This window comes from Lissotriton vulgaris, chromosome 6, assembly GCF_964263255.1.
Source record: "Lissotriton vulgaris chromosome 6, aLisVul1.2, whole genome shotgun sequence".
Classification (NCBI taxonomy): domain Eukaryota; kingdom Metazoa; phylum Chordata; class Amphibia; order Caudata; family Salamandridae; genus Lissotriton; species Lissotriton vulgaris.
Window position 1 is genome coordinate 1,831,201,737 of NC_141694.1, and position 17,628 is coordinate 1,831,219,364.

Below are 17,628 nucleotides of genomic sequence, written 5' to 3' on the forward strand. Positions count from 1 at the left end.
AAGATAGCACATAGTATAAGATCAGGCTCCCTACCGATCCAGCTACTCCCACAGTGATTGGCATAGGGTTAGAGGTAATACTCCCCTATATTCGACAACTGCTAGACACATGCTTACAGGAAGGCCAACTACCTGAGAGATAGAAACGAGCAATGGTTCACCCAATTAAGAAAAAACCCATAGCAGATGGGAACGTACTAACAAACCTACGACCAGTCTCACTGCTACCATACTTCTCAAAAATAGCAGAAAAGGTAGTTAATAAACAGCTTGAACAGCATATAGAGGAGAATAATCTACTACATCCCACACAATCGGGCTTTAGGCCAACTTCATCAACTAAGACAGCTTTGCTCTTTGCTACTGAAACAATACGGAAGAGAGTAGACGAAGGACTGACAACAGCGCTGGTCCTATTAGAACTGAGCGCAGCATTTGATACGGTGTCACATAAGCTGTTCATCCACCGTCTAAGGAGAAGGGGTTTGACCGGGTCTGCGATGGACTGGATGTTATCCTTTCTGAAGGACCGCAGCTTTCAGGTAATACAATATGCGTATACAGGGGGTGCCGCAGGGCTCTATATTGAGCCCAAATCTTTTTAATCTATATATCGCACCCCTGGCAGACATAGTAGAAAAGCATGGAGTTTCAATTGTGTCATACGCAGAGGATACCCAGTTAGTGGCAACTCTGGCGCCTGACTCACCCCAGGCAGCAAATAGCTTTGAAGCCTGTTTCAAAGATCTGGCAGGATAGATGTCAGACAACAGCCTGAATGGAAGTAAGACAGAGGTGCTAGTAGTGGGGAACTCCCCATCTATATGGTCAATGTTATGGTGGCCAATTATGCTAGGACCTATTCCCGACCCCAAGATTGAGGAGAAAAATCTGGGAGTATGGATGGACTCGAAACTGTCTGAGGCCCAAATTAATAGAACAAGAGGAAAATGCTTCGGGATTATTAAGATTTTCAGGAAAACCCTGGACGACCTTTCTATGTCTGCCAGAAAAACCCTAATCCATGCACTCGTTACATCAAGAATGGACTATGGGAATGTGCTGCTTCTGGGTGCAACAAAAAAAGGGTCTTCAGATGCTGCAATCCATACAGAATGCAGCCGCCCGTTTAGCCCCGAATTTACCAAGAAAGGCACCATCTAAAAATGCACTGAAAACACTGCATTGGTTGCCGGTGCTGAAATGGATTACATTTAAGGCACTGTGTTTTGACCATCGTATTTTGCAGGGGAAAGGCCCTGCCTACGTGCATAACCTACTCTTGCCATATAAAACGGTTAGTCAGTTAAGATCAACAGGGACGCACCAGGTAGACGTCCCGAAGATAAAAAGGGCCCGCATGGGTGCACGCTCTTTCAGATACTTGACAGCAAAGAGCTGGAACGAGCTTCCCATCGCTATTCGAGCGGAACAGTCACACACAATCTTCTGCAAGAGATTAAAAACATTTTCATGGTGTGGTTCTGAAAATTATGGACCCTGCTATAATATGGTACCGAGGCCCAACACTCGTGTCACAAAATATCACCATACTATGACGAATTTGGTATCGGCGGACCGGTAATGACTTGGACATTATCCCTGTGCATTTGCGTCGTGATCGAGCAATGCAATCACCTTAAAACAGTAGTTTCTGCCTTAAACCCTCGAGGTTCCAGTTTGTGAGCGGCATCCATCTTGTGGTTGCCCTTACATAGTCAATTGACCAAGGCCGAATTCGAGCTGAAAGGACACGTCCACCTTCCCTGACTCTTCTCTGACCTGGGCGAGCTGCCTTCACTGCCTCCAGCCAAACCTGTTCAGGCAGTCCCCAACCCACTGGCCGAGCGAGATTAGCATCAGGGCACAACATGTCAAACCATTCACTGCATACAAACCACGCTTTATCATACACACACCTGTCCCTGTTTTCTTGTTTATGGCTAGTTTTACGATGAGGAGGTGCCCGATTTTATTGGGGTTTCATCGATATCTGATGGGAATTCCGGGCCTGGCCGGGTAATCTATCACAAACTGGACATACGAAAATGTAGGCTGGCCATCATAACTTTGCTTTTCCATTGTTGTGAAAATATGTATATGACCATACTGTAAACTAAAGAATTCTTGCCCGAAGGTAATATTTTTGTATAAAAGGAGAACACTGGGTCTGTAAAAACGAACAGTCTCCTGAGAATATACAACCCGTGCTGTTGTACTTCTAGAACGCTTGTTACTTGGTTGCAGCCAATAAACTTGATCCTTGACATCACCTAGAAGACTCCGTGTTTCTGTGGTCCAGAACAGGAAGAACTCAAGAGGTCTTCGGGTGTTTCCCCTGGCACCACCGGGTTGCTAAAAACCCGGTACCTCAGTTTGGCGCCCAACTCGGGGCGGTATCAAGCGGTGACGGTCCAAGCCAGATGTTTGTGAGGAGCTTCGTGTGAAAATTCCGGAGGACGGCCAGCCACTTCAGCGACCCCTGTATGTACGGCTACGAAGGACTGCTGCCCTGACTATCACCCTGTTTTGGACCCATCGATACTTGGTAGAGCGAAACGATAGACTAGTCTTCTAGTGACGTCATCGATCTTCAATACTTCAGTTAAGTATAAGTGGAGCGTCTCCCAGTCCTTAGTTTTGTTCTTAGTTTTGGTATCCTTGAGATACGCTTTGATTTGGAACTTGCAAGCGCCAAAGCCGAAGGACTCGTGTATTCACGAGAATATCGTATTTGATAATCCTTTGAAGTTTGAAGCTAGACTAGTGAGCGAAGATGCCTGGTTTTAGCAGACTTGGAAACTTGTTTTGTCTTGGTTGTAGTGAGGACTCCCGATTAGAGGATTCGTGTCCTGTTCCTCCAATTGGAACTCCAACATATGAGCTCTATGTGAAGCACGGCGTAGGCCCTATCACGTATAATGAAGTGTGGATAAAATACACCAGAAAAGATGGTGTTTTAAAATGGCCTAATATGGTAGCTTTGATACAGAAATCTTAGATAATCTCGAGGTCAAACTGTTCAAGAAGAAAGCCCGACCGGCGATGTTGGACTCCTTTCGCCTATGGCGCAAGAAAGCCAAACAGAAAGAAATGAAATTACCAAAGAAAAATAAAAGAGGTATGTCAATGGTACAAGCTGCCGTTGCATACAGGGATAATGAGGAAGAGCAAGAAAGCGAACAGATGCTCAGAAGCAAGAAGTTAGCAGTAGACAAATGCTACCCAATGTTGCCACGTAGAGGACAAGGATCAACGGAGAAAATTGATAGCGATCCTCTAATGCCCCACCTACTGAGTTCGCCACCCCCTATGCACAAGATGCTACTGCACCCCCGCGACGCTTTGTTATACCGCGCCCCGGCGCACATACTCCAGTTCTTACACAAGCACCAGCTCCTCTTCAGCTGGTTTCTACTCCTCCGGCGCAGCCCTCTCAAGGGCCGCCGCCTTTGCTACATACTCCATCTGTTTTTTCTACAACTTCGCCTACTGCTCCAATCGCTTATCCCGATCCTCTTTCTGCTACTGCTTCGACTTCTACTTCACATCAGCCTGTCTTTTCTGGCACATCTGCCTTTCAACCAGCTTCTCCTTCTGTTCGACAGAGGGTGACAAACACTGTCACTGGTCTTTCCTCGCCCTTCTTTGGGTCGCCTAAGACGACCCCTAATACAGAACGCAGACAGTTACGAAGTCGGCTGCCTGATTATCAGGAAAGAGAAGTGCTGAATGAGTTAGCACGTAAATGGGTTACTGATACTGCAAAATATGACACTCAGTCTGTTATGGACGTTTTCAGTCAGTGGGAAGCATCTACACAGAGATATGTATTTGAAGAGATGTGTGTATATCTCTGAAGATTTGAAGGGAAATGATCCAGAATGCAACATGAATAAATTATTCCGTATGCGATTCAAGTTTGGGGAAGGCAGGATTGTGGGTACCGATGTTGAGCCAGCAATCGACATGTTATTGTCATATAGGAGTAAGGGAAGCCATTCCCGATTATCGTCTGAAGATGACATGCCAGGTAGGAAAAAAGTACGACAGTACCCCATGAGTGAAGTTCCTCCAGTTTGGAGGGAAGGTGATGCGAATGCGAATCCAGCAGTTCCACCACACTTCCAGCGTGTATGGGTACATGTTCCCTGGAAAAGATCTGAAGTTTTAGTGCTAAAGAAGACATTGCCTGATCCTCGCAAGAATCCTGCAGGGTATTATAAGGAGTTATCACAAACTGCCAGATCATGAATTTAGCTGATATAGACATGCTGTTTGGTAATGTTGTTCCACAGCCTTTATGGGGTAAGATTCGTCATGCAGATCACGACCAAGAGTTAGGTGATACATGGGTGAATATTGCTGCTACTGATGCTAGACAAGTTGGTGGCTCCAAGCCCGAGCCTTTGGTAGCAGAGCTTCCTGGTAGAATTATCACGTATATGAAGACTTTAATGCCCGAATTACGTGTGAATTGGGACAAATTATCTGCATGCAAGCAGAAGAAAGATGAGAATGTGTCTGACTTTCACGAGGTTTGAAGAAACTTTCGTCGATCACAGTTGTCAGGCTATGGCTACCGAGGGTGGTCAAAGATTGTTTGTAGATAAGTTTGTACATAACTTGCTTCCTGAACTGTGTAATAAGTTGAAAGGTTCAGAGAGTGCTTGGGCTGTTTCCACGCCAGCGCAGATTTTAGCCACAGCCCAGTACTACGAAAATAGACGCAAAGACGAGCTAGAGAAAGCAGACAAAAAGACTAAAGATTTGAAGACTAAGGTCCTTCTCCAGCAAGCTTATCCACCTCGTACTGCTAGTCAGCACGATTATCAGCAGCTACAGCAGTATTCGAGAGACTGGCAAAGAAACGAGTATTCTCAACAGCGTTTACCGTATGGTCCGAATCAGTGTGCGTATTGCAAGGAAGAGGGTCATTTCAAAAATAGTTGTCCAGCTCTGTTGCGACGTTTGAATGGTGTTTCTGGAGCAAGAGGTAGAGGTGTTCAGCAGGCTCCCAGAGGCAGGGGCCGTGGAAATTTCCCCCAGAATGCTCCTTTTCCGCCTCAGAATTCCATGAACAGATTTGATCAACAGAATAATGCGTCTTCTAGGACAGCTCAGTACTATGCCGATGACTACTATGCAGAGAACGAAAAGGAGGGTAATGATTGCTAGGACAGCCATGGACGAAGAGAGGGAGTTGTTTCAGTTCCAGTAGATCAGAATGGACCTTATGTTGAGGTGATTACATCAGGTGTGTCAGAGCCTTTTCTGCTGGATACTGGTGCTACAAAGAGTTCTATTATGCACAGAAAACCGTTTCTGTTGGGCCATATGAATTGGAAGCACCCCTCATTCTTACAACAGGTTGTGGTGAAAACTTGTTGGGATTGGATCTGTTAAAGAGACTATATGCGACTTTGTACTGTTCTCCTTCGGGAGTACAACTTACTCTAGGTAAGAAAATGGTTTCTCCAGTGTATTTGTCAAGGGAAAATATTCCAACAGAATTGTCATCTCTTCCAGATATACTTTGGGCTACTTGTTCTAATGATGTGGGTCTTTTGGAAATAGCTCCATTATGTCATAACATTGAAAGCCAATGTTAGGTTGCCACGTATTCCCCAATACAAGATCTCTAGCGAAGGTGAAAAAGCGTTGTTAGTGATCATTTACGATCTGATTGAGAAAGATGTCATTGAAGAGACAACAGGTAACATTTGTAACAGTCCTGTTCTGCCAGTTTTAAAGCATACTGATCCGTCTCAGCCACCTGTGTACAGATTTGTGATTTATCTTAGAGAAGTGAACAAGATTGTTGTGCCACAGTTTCCAGTTGTTCCTGATATAACTGCCTTATTGACTATGGTTCCAGCTTCAGCCACTTGGTTCTCGGTGATTGACTTGAAGAATGCTTTCTTCAGTATCCCGATTGCAGAGGAGAGCAGAGATATTTTCGGCTTCAATTTAGGAGGACGAAGCTTCCGCTTCCAACGCGCTCCTCAGGGCTACTGTGAAAGTCCATCTACATTCAGTCAAGCTCTGAAATCACAACTTGACACGATTGATCTACCTGATGGTGCGACTCTTATTCAGTATGTAGACAATTTGCTACTCGCTGCAGATACTGAGGAGATTTGCAAAAGAGCCACTTTATCATTGTTGCGGCATTTATGTGACATGATGCACAAAGTCTCTCTTTCGAAATTGCAATTTTGTCGACAAGAAGTGACCTACTTAGGTCACATCTTATCGAAGGAGGGAAGGAGACTGACCCCAGAGAGAATACAGGCAATTGCAAAATTGGGTGTCCCAAGGACACAGAGAGAAGTGCGTTCTTTCTTAGGCATTACATCATATTGCAGACAATGGATACCACATTTCTCATTGTTGGCCAAACCGTTGGTGGCGTTAATTTGCAAGGAGACACCGAAACCCATTCCATGGTCTGAAGATTGTCAGAAAAGTTTTCACAAGTTGCGTGATGCACTGTGTTCGGCTCCTGTGTTGGGTAACCCCGACTACAGCAAGCCTTTTACATTATACGTCCATGAGAAGGAAGGTTGCGCATTATCAGTCCTGACACAATGTTTTGGGGACAAACAGCGCCCATGCTCGTACTTTTCAGCAACTCTAGATCCCGTAGCTAAGGCATTGCCAAGTTGCTTGAGGGCCACTGCTGCAGCAGCTGTCTGTATTCGACAGTCTGCTGGGTTAGTAATGAATAACACACTGATCGTTATGGTCCCACACGCAGTAGACATTTTACTGAACAGGACAAGGACACAGCATTTAACTAGTGCTCGACTGTCAAGTTATGAGCTGACACTGTTAGCTAGTCACATACACATAAAGAGGTGTGATACACTCAACCCGGCGACGTTATTGCCCATTCCAGCAGAGACAGATGAGATCGAGAAACATGACTGCTGCTTTAGGACAGAAGAAGAGACAAAAGGGAGAGTAGACTTACAGGACACTCCCCTTCCTGAATGTAATGATGCTTTATGGGTTGATGGTTCATGTCGGGTCTGATGGCTTAATGGACTAATGCATCCATTGCAGGGGCCTGTGTTCGACCTCATGGTTACAGGTTCAAATCCCGGCGGGTCCACTCAGCCTTTCATCCATCTGAGGTCGATAAAATGAGTACCATTGAGTTGGGTAACAATGAACATCTGTTATTCAGCGCCAAGAGACCTCTGGGTGAACGTGCGCTTTACAAATACACATGTTATGTTATGTTATGTTTCAAGTTTCCGAATGGTGATACGACTGCAGCATATGCTGTGACAACATTGCACACGATTGTAGAAACTGCACGTATCCCACACAATTCTGCGCAAGCAGCTGAGTTAATTGCACTTACAAGAGCATGTGTGTTGGCAAAAGGAAAGCGAGTGAATGTGTACACAGACAGCCAATACGCCTTTGGCGTGGCTCACAGTTTTGGAAGATTGTGGCGTGAACGTGGGTTCCTGACATCGCATGGCACAAAAATCAAACATGGTCAGCTAGTAAATGAGCTTCTTGAGTCACTGACCTTGCCACTACAAGTTGCGATTGTGAAATGCAGTGCACACAAAAAGATTCAAGATGATGTTGGTCGTGGGAATGCATTTGCAGATGAGGTTGCAAAAGAGACTGCAAGGAACGCAATGAGTCGAATGTATGTTGCAGGTCCCGCGAGATGGATTTGTGATGTAGGTATGTGTGAAGACACGATTGAAAGTGTGAAGTCTATACAATCCGAGGCCACTGAGAAAGAGGTGAATGAATGGAGAGAAAGTAAGGGTAGATTGGATGCGAATGGTTGTTGGGTCGAATTGTCAGAGCATCAGAGATGGCTGCTACCCGATGCATACGTGCTTGCAGTGGTGACAATGGCTCATGGATTGGCTCACATCAGTGTGAAAGGGATCTGTAAGTTGTTGGCCCCAGTATGGCAGAATAGTGGCATCCCAAAATGTGCAGAGAATGTGGTCAAGAACTGTATGGTGTGTCTGAAGTACAATCCTGGTAGGGGAACCCCAACTCCAGCTGGTCATTTTGCGCCTCCAACGTATCCGTTCGAGGTTTTGCAGTTAGACTTCATCCACATGGAAAGGTGCAACAACCTGAAATACGTACTCGTTGTTTGTGCCTTTTAAGGACAATACTGCCCTGTCCACAGCCAAAGCCCTGGTCAAAGAATTCTTCCCCAGGTTTGGAATGCCTCGAGTGGTCTGGAGTGATAATGGGAGTGAATTCGTGGGACGAGTGATGAAGAGAGTGTGTGAGAGACTAGGCATACACCAGAAGTTCCACGCTGCAAATAACCCCCAATCAGCTGGATTAGTAGAGTGCTACAACGGCACCCTCAAGTTGAAATTAGCTAAGATCCAAGCCAGCACAGGCCTTAAATGGCCTGATGCCCTGCCCTTGGCGCTCCTATCTACCAGGACGACCGTTCATGCTAGAATAGGACTTAGTCCCTACGAAATTGTGTTTGGCCGACCGGCCAACATATGGGGAGGGCCAAGGCCCAAAAAGCTAAGCGAGATAGAGCATCCTGTACTGCTTGACTATTTGCACGAATTGACAACTAAATTGCTTGCTTTACACCAACAGGTCCACAGTTCCTCTCCACCAGCGTCTGATGATCCAGGCCACGCAATTGAACCTGGCACCTGGGTTTTGGTGCGAAACTTTCAGCGAACAATGAACGAACAGCCCAGGTGGACCGGCCCACACCTCGTCCTCCTTTCCACAAGATCAGCCGTTCGGGTGGAAGGAAAGAAGAACTGGATCCACGGGATCCATTGCAAACGAATCCCTCTGCCTCTGCCCCATGACCGGTGGGTCCAGGAGGGTGTCGCCGACTCAGAGACTGAGACCGTGCCTCGCTTCTTACGGTTCAGCGATGCACGTTTGAAAGGAACTGCTACAGTAAAGGAGAGTGACAATATTCTGCAAGGATTTGTGCCACCGTCAATGCAGTTGGACACTACCGAACCTGAAGTCTTGTTTGAAGACCACACCATACCAGGAAAACAACGGTATAATCTGAGGCCAAGAAAAACGGAATAAAAATAAACTAATAAAGTTTCCTCCCCCCCCCCAGAACTATTTTTGATTGTGCAGCTCTCTCATCTAGGATACTTGCTCATTTTTGATTTTCGAACCGCCATCCGGTTCTGCTGCTAGGGTCGCGGTTGCCACAGTCTTTTGAGTGCAGCTGGAGACGATTAGGTCAACAGTTCTGGTTGGTCTAAGGGAATTACCCTGGACTGAACAGAAGCACTCCTTAGCAGAATCAATCTCCCACCGCGGGCAGCAACTTAGAGGATGGAGTTTCCAAAGATGGAGAGACCTGCCAAATCTGCGAATTTTGAAAAGACAATATGCACTGTGATGGCAAGGAAACAATTCTTAGTAATATGCATTTTATTGTTGTGTAGCATACTGATGTTTTTGATTGGCTATATTGGCTCTATTCACTTTTCGAGTTACATTTGTACACAACACTCAGCCAACACCTCCTCCTACTGTTTCCCCTCATTCTTTTCACCCTCTACCTGAACACGAATCTGCCAGAAGATTAGAATTTTTAAATAACTCATTCGTCCAGCTCCTACACCAGCACCAGTCTGTAATGAACACCATGAATTGCTGGGTATGTGGACTTATGCCACACACGACAGATAAGGGTATCCCGTATTTCGTCCTGCCATTTAGTTACTATGGTTCTCTGTGGGCATTTCGAGCAAGGTTCTTGTTTGCCCTCGAACCCTATGTCCCGGGAAAAACTCAAGCAATAAGGCACTAGTGGCAGGAATTAGAAATATGAGCAGGGATATCGACACGGTTAGAACAATCCCCAGAGACGAATGGACGCCTTACAGCAGATGGATTGTAACTCAATATGGGATTTCCTTAGCTGAAAGCCAGAAAGCAAAGAAATCCTCCCCAATCTGGATAGTACCCCACCAAGGTCACCTATGTCTGCAGGGAAATGGCAAAAACTCTAGAGCTCAGTTAGGGAAGAGTGTCTGTACTGAGACTTACGTTTTCTCGTCTCAGACCTCTCCCTCTTTTCTAGCAGCTAAGGGTACCTACTTCGTCTGCCACAACAAGGCATATACATGGTTTCCCCCTGACTTCGGGCACATCTTTGATCTCGTTTCTGCTAACACCCACCTACACGGCCGAGGCAGATTTCCACCGGACAAGGACAGTTAGGGCTGTCGTGAGTAAAGACGACACTGCGGAACAGGAGTTTGGAGATTTCGCAAAGGGTTTTCTGCCGTTTTGGGGGCCTATGGTGAACAGCAGGAACATTCGCCAATTGACGAGGGTAGTTTAATCCGCCGTGATTGAAACGGCTGGTGCCCTTAGTAACTTGACTGCGGAGCTCCAGTCGGACCGCCTTATGACTCTTCAGAACAGGGTTGCCCTAGATGTCATACTTGCAGACCGTGGTGGGGTATGTAGAGTGATCCAATCCAGTTGCTGCATTTTCATCCCGACAATGCTCCAACAGTGTACCAGGCCATCTCCAAACTGCACAAGATCTGAGTCCCTTCAAGTGGACAAGGGAGACTGGTCCTTGCTGGGGTGGTTCTGGGAACTGGTATCTGCCTGGGGATGGAAAATTCTGATTTTCATTGGAATGGTCTTAGCCATCCTGTTCATTTTCTGCCTGTGTGTACAGTGCGCTCCTGCAATATGTGGCCTCTGTGCTACATCATGTGTAAGAAAGCCTGTGTCCAGGGACGAACTGAGTAACAGGATGATGCTACAGCAGCATCTCCATGACTTCATGAATACCGATTTGGACTCAGATTAGCATGAGTTATTGCCTATATAAGGGCAAAAGGAGGGTATGTGGTTCTGAAAATTATGGACCCTGCTATAATATGGTACTGAGGCCCAACACTCGTGTCACAAAATATCACCATACTATGACGAATTTGGTATCGGCGGACCGGTAATGACTTGGACATTATCCCTGTGCATTTGCGTTGTGATCGAGCAATGCAATCACCTTAAAACAGTAGTTTCTGCCTTAAACCCTCGAGGTTCCAGTTTGTGAGCGGCATCCATCTTGTGGTTGCCCTTACATAGTCAATTGACCAAGGCCGAATTAGAGCTGAAAGGACACGTCCACCTTCCCTGACTCTTCTCTGACCTGGGTGAGCTGCCTTCACTGCCTCCAGCCAAACCTGTTCAGGCAGTCCCCAACCCACTGGCCGAGCGAGATTAGCATCAGGGCACAACATGTAATAAACCATTCACTGCATACAAACCATGCTTTATCATACACACACCTGTCCCTGTTTTCTTGTTTATGGCAAGTTTTACGATGTAGAGGTGCCCGATTTTATTGGGGTTTCATCGATATCTGATGGGAATTCCGGGCCTGGCTGGGTAACCTATCACAAACTGGACATACAAAAATGTAGGCTGGCCATCATGACTTTGCTTTTCCATTGTTGTGAAAATATGTATATGACCATACTGTAAACTAAAGAATTCTTGCCCGAAGGTAATATTTTTGTATAAAAGGAGAACACTGGTTCTGTAAAAACGAACAGTCTCCTGAGAATATACAACCCGTGCTGTTGTACTTCTAGGAAGCTTGTTACTTGGTTGCAGCCAATAAACTTGATCCTTGACATCACCTAGAAGACTCCGTGTTTCTGTGGTCCAGAACAGGAAGAACTCAAGAGGTCTTCGGGTGTTTCCCCTGGCACCACCGGGTTCCTAAAAACCCGGTACCTCAAAGGCTGTCCACACAGTTGAACTGAAGGCAATATAACTGCATGCAAATGGCCCTTTAAGTTATCAGTTGGAATTGAAAGAGCGCAGGGACACACCAGCTGGTGTAACCAGGCGCTTCATAAACCCAAACTAAATTAAAAAAGAAGAGACATTCATTGCAGGGACTAGAAACTATCAGGAGAAGCAAGGTCTCACAGAGGAACAGGAAAAAGAAGACCAGGGGAACAGATGCATAGAAAGGGAAAAGACGAAGAGGAAAGCGGATTATTGGAAGTGCAGGGATGGTCTCAGATCTGGAGGAGAAAAACATACCCGAGACATATTGCTAAAGAGAACAGAGGTGCCCCAGGAGCACCATGAAGTCTTCAAGTAATGAAGAGCTCTGAAAATAAAATAGATTGAGAGGGGAAAGAGGTGACATATGGCTGAAGCCATCGCAAGAAGGAAAGGTAAAGCTATGGTCAAGAGAAATCACCACATCGGGAAAAGAGGCAAAAATGTAGCCTATAACAGAAATGAAACAGAGGCATTGTAGTTAAATAATCCCACAAAGAAGCAGCTGGGTAGATCTAGAGCCGTGGGGAGGGGTTAGTGGATGCGTTACCAAAGGCCACTGGGCACATACACATCCTGCTAGGTCAGAAAACCCTGGAAGATGGTAGACCATGCCTTGCATGCTAAGCATAGAACAATGGCCGCAGGTGGCAGTGTGGGGTCAGTTAATGGCCGCCAGTTGTCTTCAAACGGCTGATCGGTACATACTTGAGCATCGGAGAGAAGGTGGTCCTGGGGGATCTCTGTGCACTCTGAGTCCCTGGCACCTCTGGATGTGCACACCACCGTGCAAACTTATCTTAAAACTATTCTGGATGATAACTAAAGCATGCATCAACCTTTACGCCTTACGCTATAACTCCTTTTTGAGCCAGGAGGTTCCACAACAGGGCCGTTGGAGCAAGCAAGGCACTATGTAGAGGTGGAAAAGTGAAAACTCTTGCAGCAAGTTGGCACAAAAATGGACGTCCTTGCAGTGAGTTCTCAGAGGAAAAACAACAGTCACAGAAGATAAGTAGAAAAGACAAAAGTAACAAACGTGCCAGCAGTGAGTTCTGAGCATGCCTGAAGAGTGCTCACAAAGTATAATGTGTATGACGCCCACACCACCACGCACTTTAAAGAAAAGTGAAAGTCTCAGCAGCATAAGAAGGGTAGTCCTCATGGGAAAATGAGGCACTACGGAGGGACTTCTAAGCCTTTTAAATCAAAAGCCACCATGTACAAAAAGACAATAACACAAGCCAATTAAAAAGCTAGATAGAAAATGGGCGGAGCTTAAAGTCCATACCTGAATACAGCATATATTGAAGAGACAGCGCTATCGCTGCCAAGGCGAGACCTGAAACAAACAACCATGCAGAGAGTCAATGGTATTTCTAGCCTCTTAACGAAGAAAACCTCTTGCAGACTGGTCTGAGTTAGGCAGGTGCCAGACGTGCTCCCTTGAGAAACTTTAGTTTTTGCATTCTCCTCTAGATTCACTACTGTTTGGGATTGCCATGGTGTACCAAAAGCTAGTCAGGTTAAAACACACACTAAGCACGGTTAGGCTCCCACTTTGGATACGTTGCACCCAGTGGCTGAAAGTTGCCCCTCTACAGCGTGGTAAAATGCACCACTTGCTTTTAAGTGTAGAGTAACAAGTCTGATTCTTTTGGGTTTGTACAACCTTAGAAAATCAATCGGTTTGCATCAATATCTAGCTCTCTTGCTTTTTCAGTCTTTTATTTGGAGCTCGCAACACTAACCAGTTGTGTACAAGTTTGTCTGACAAACTTGTGAAGGTAGCTTGTGAAGCCAGCAAGATGTGGCTACCTATGTAAGCAGTGCTACTTTGAGGGATTTTTACATGTTAAACAGATACAGATTAGAAGTGAACAACCACCACTCAAAAGGTATAGGTATAGGTATAGGTATAGGTATAGGTATATATAGATATATATATATATATATATAAAAGAAATGTTCCTGCTCCCGTCAATGAGTGACTGAAACACACCAGGTGCCGACCGCCAACCAACCTCGTTAAGAGCAGCGAAAGAATTCTTTCCAAAAGAAGATCCAAAACCTCAGGTAGGTGGCAAAGTGAAGTTTTTTATTTAAATTCAAGGACAAATGTCCATCCGACAACACGTTTCACTCCTCTAGGGAGCTTGATCTCCGTAATGGATCTGCCCGACGCGTTTAAAAGCTCCATATGCTTCTCTTCAGGGGCTTTAACGGAAGCGGAGTGCGCAACCGCTAACCCACTTCTTCGGCTGGACGGCCGCATATAAATTGGCGCTCTAAGGTTGTCCACCTTTGAGTAGCCCCGGAAGAGAAGCATATGGAGCTTCGAAACGCGTGAGGGCGATCCATTACGGAGCGGCATCTACAAGCGGATCCCCGTCCTCACCTACACATAAATCAAGCTGCTGCTCGTGCTACTCAAAGGTGGACAACCATGGAGCGACAATTTATACGTGGCCGCCCAGCCACGGAGTATGCACCACCCAGTCATCCTTGGGGGTCACGGAAGTGAAACAGCAGCCGTACACGGGTTCGAGGATGGGCCCACTTGCGGGGTCCATACAGGACTCGACGGTGTGCTTTCCGCACCACACTTCCCATAATACACAGTCTCATTTGAGCCTCCCATTGGTGGGTGTGTCATATGGAAAATGGAGAAGTGGGTTAGCGGTTGCGCACACTGCTTCCGTTAAAGCCCCTGAAGAGAAGCATATGGAGCTTCGAAACACGTCGGGCAGATCCATTACGGAGAGGCATCTACAAGCGGATCCCCGTCCTCACCTACACATAAATCAAGCTGCTGCTCGTGTGCTACTCAAAGGTGGACAACCTTGGAGCGATAGATAGATATCTATCTATCTATATATATCCAAACCTTGCAGGGTTGCACCAATTGGAGGACGCCACTCGAGGAAAATCTTTCAAAATTTATTGGCAGCCTGCATGCAGAGATTTCAACAGGCACTCAAAGCTTTTCTCGCTGGACGCGTTTCGGGAGCCTTCTCCCTTCTTCTGCAGCGTTATGGTGGCAGGTAGTGTGTGCAGAGTTCGAACGCGTGCACCTTCATAAGTAGACCCGCCCCAAGGCTGCCAATAAATTTTGAAAAACATTTGCTTCGAGTGGCGTCCTCCAATTGGTGCAACCCTGCAAGGTTTTGATAGATATATATAGATACATACATACATACATGTATATATATGTATGTATATACATACACACATACATATATAGGTATTTGTTTAAAGTTGGCTAAAGGCAACATCTTTTTTATTCTCAAAAAGCACCCAATGCCCTAGGAGCCCTCCCTGGGCAGAGAAGATAACTACTTTGTGCATGGACATGCTCCTTGCGAAAAGACAGAAGTAGGTCATTCTCAGTTTAATTTGACAATGGGTGATTTTGGCTGACCCATGCTGTTCGAGTTAGTGAGCAAAAGAAAAATTTGAATGACAACAGAATAGATGAGGAGGGCTGGCAGAAAACCACTGTATGTATGTACACTGTATATATAATTTGACTAAAATCAAAAAGATCTTGGCTAACGCCAGGAAGAAGAAAAAATAAGTCAACTGGTGCTAATGACTTTCCACTAGAACCAAAGTACCATATCCAGGTATCATCATTTCATGAGTCAGTGGGTTTCCCACAACAGTACACGGTATGTGCCCCCTAATGAAAGCACAATCAAGGTGAGGGATTGTAGCATGGGCAATACTGTGCTTAAGTGAAATAACAGAAAAAAGGCCCTATCATTATGAATGAAGCTGTCAATTGAATCAAAACAATTTAAAGACAACCAAGCACTGCATCAGACAAGTTAAACAACAGCCCCTTTTTCAGTGGAAAAATAAATACTGAAGATCAGATAGCACATCGACAACACCAAGCCAGTTTCCCTCACCCCTATTAAAACCACAGCTACATTCAAGATCCTGCTTTGGTCACCCTTCAAACCATTGCCTATCACATATCTCACCAACAGTCAACGGTCTTCAGGCCATCTCCTATAAAGCCAACTCTGCAGAGGCACTCCCCCAATTACTAGTGTTAATACTACCCTCACGCAAGATACCATGCCAGAATTTCTCAAGACAGACCAGATCATCCCTCACCTGAATAAACTAGCACTAGACTGATAACCTCACAGAATACAGGCCTATTGTCCTGCCCTTCATCTGCATGATAATTGAAAAGGCAGTCTATGCTTAACACCAACCATCTCCCACATGACTACAATCCAGCTTCAGATCATGCCACAATACAAAAAGCTACCTTGTAAATCATAGATAATGCCACACTGCTCATAGATAAAGACAAACCAAACCTCCTGACATAGGCAAACTTCAAAGCTATTGTTGCAGGCTATATTCCCACCCTCATCCATAACTTGCAGTCTTGAATATGGTTAACAGTGTTCACTTATGCTCCTAAAATAAATTCAACCGACATCAGTATGTTCATATGGGAACTTCCAAGGGTCCCAACCGGTAATTTTCAACCGGTAGATTACACAAGTTGGGAATCTACTCACCAACAGAAGTATCAAAATTTACCAATAAGCTAATTACTCCACCTGAGTCTCCGCAGCTCCAGACATTCAATGCCTCAAACACTGGATACGCAACATTAAAACATGAATAGCCAGCACCTACCTGAAGCTCAACACAGTCAACAACAAGAAAGAACTAGCCTAAACCTGGTTCAAAGACATGAACCTGGGGAGATTCAAACCCCAATGCCAAGTCACTCAGGCTACTCTGAATGTAGATCATACCCTCAAAAACACTTTGCGAAGGAACCAAGACAATTTCAGCTCTTTCTTAGGGAAATCAGTTTGTCCCAGAAAGACTTAAGAACCGATATTAATGTCCTTGTATTTGCATCTGGATGCTGAGCTTCGCGGACTTCACACCGACCCAACTTAATCGAATGCTACACTCTGCAGTACAACTCGTCAAGCCCCTGAAAAACGAACCTATGGAACTGGGACTCCACATGCCAGCCCGTACCATCTTCAAAACCAGGTGCAGCATATCCAAAGCCTTCACAAATGACCACCTCACCTACTGGATTGAAAAGCTCACCATCTTCATTTGCTTTCGACATTACAGTAGCCAGGACACCATCAGAATGATGCAAAAATGGGGGAAAAAATAATGCAACAGGACATTTCCTTCTATGCATCTAAGATCTGCAACAGGCACCCTCAAACCAATCAAGCCTGCACCAACCCTGCTTCAATTAGGAAAGAGTTTAAGATGCAACTCCTTAAAGAGTACTACATGATCATGCAACAGACTACTTTAGTTCCCAGAAGGTAGCTACTCCTCCAGTCACACTGTCTTTCTTTGTGCATTTTACACAGTCAAACACTCCTGCCTGCCATTCGACTGGATTTCCATTCTAGAAGATATATAAAAATGATATCTTATAAAAGGTAAAACAAACTTACTCCATTTGGCCCTTCAGTTTCACGCCATTATAATCCCTAGCTTTATGCACTAATCAGATTCTGCTTATTTTCTCACCTTTGCCCCCAAATGTCTGTAGACGAAGCCAAAGTTTGCACAGCCCAGATGGATGGCCTGGGTATTTCCAGCTATGTACGATCTAGAATTTAGTTTTTTACTCTGCATCTCACCTCAATAAACCCAAGCAATCCAAACAATATATTAAAATTACTTCCTTTTCTCATACTGCTTTGTTAACTATATACATCACCTAATGGCAGCTAGTTATCACAAGGAAATACTTTTGTACAACAGCGTTTTACAAATTTCTTAAATAGAGTACAC

The 17,628-nt window shown here is 45.3% G+C and overlaps 1 protein-coding gene across 2 annotated transcripts in view; it reads right to left on the reverse strand.

The window, feature by feature from the left end:
- RAB10 (RAB10, member RAS oncogene family) overlaps positions 1 to 17,628 on the reverse strand; it is a 274,345-nt gene that overhangs the window by 151,948 nt on the left and 104,769 nt on the right. The gene's annotated exons all lie outside the window — the stretch shown is intronic.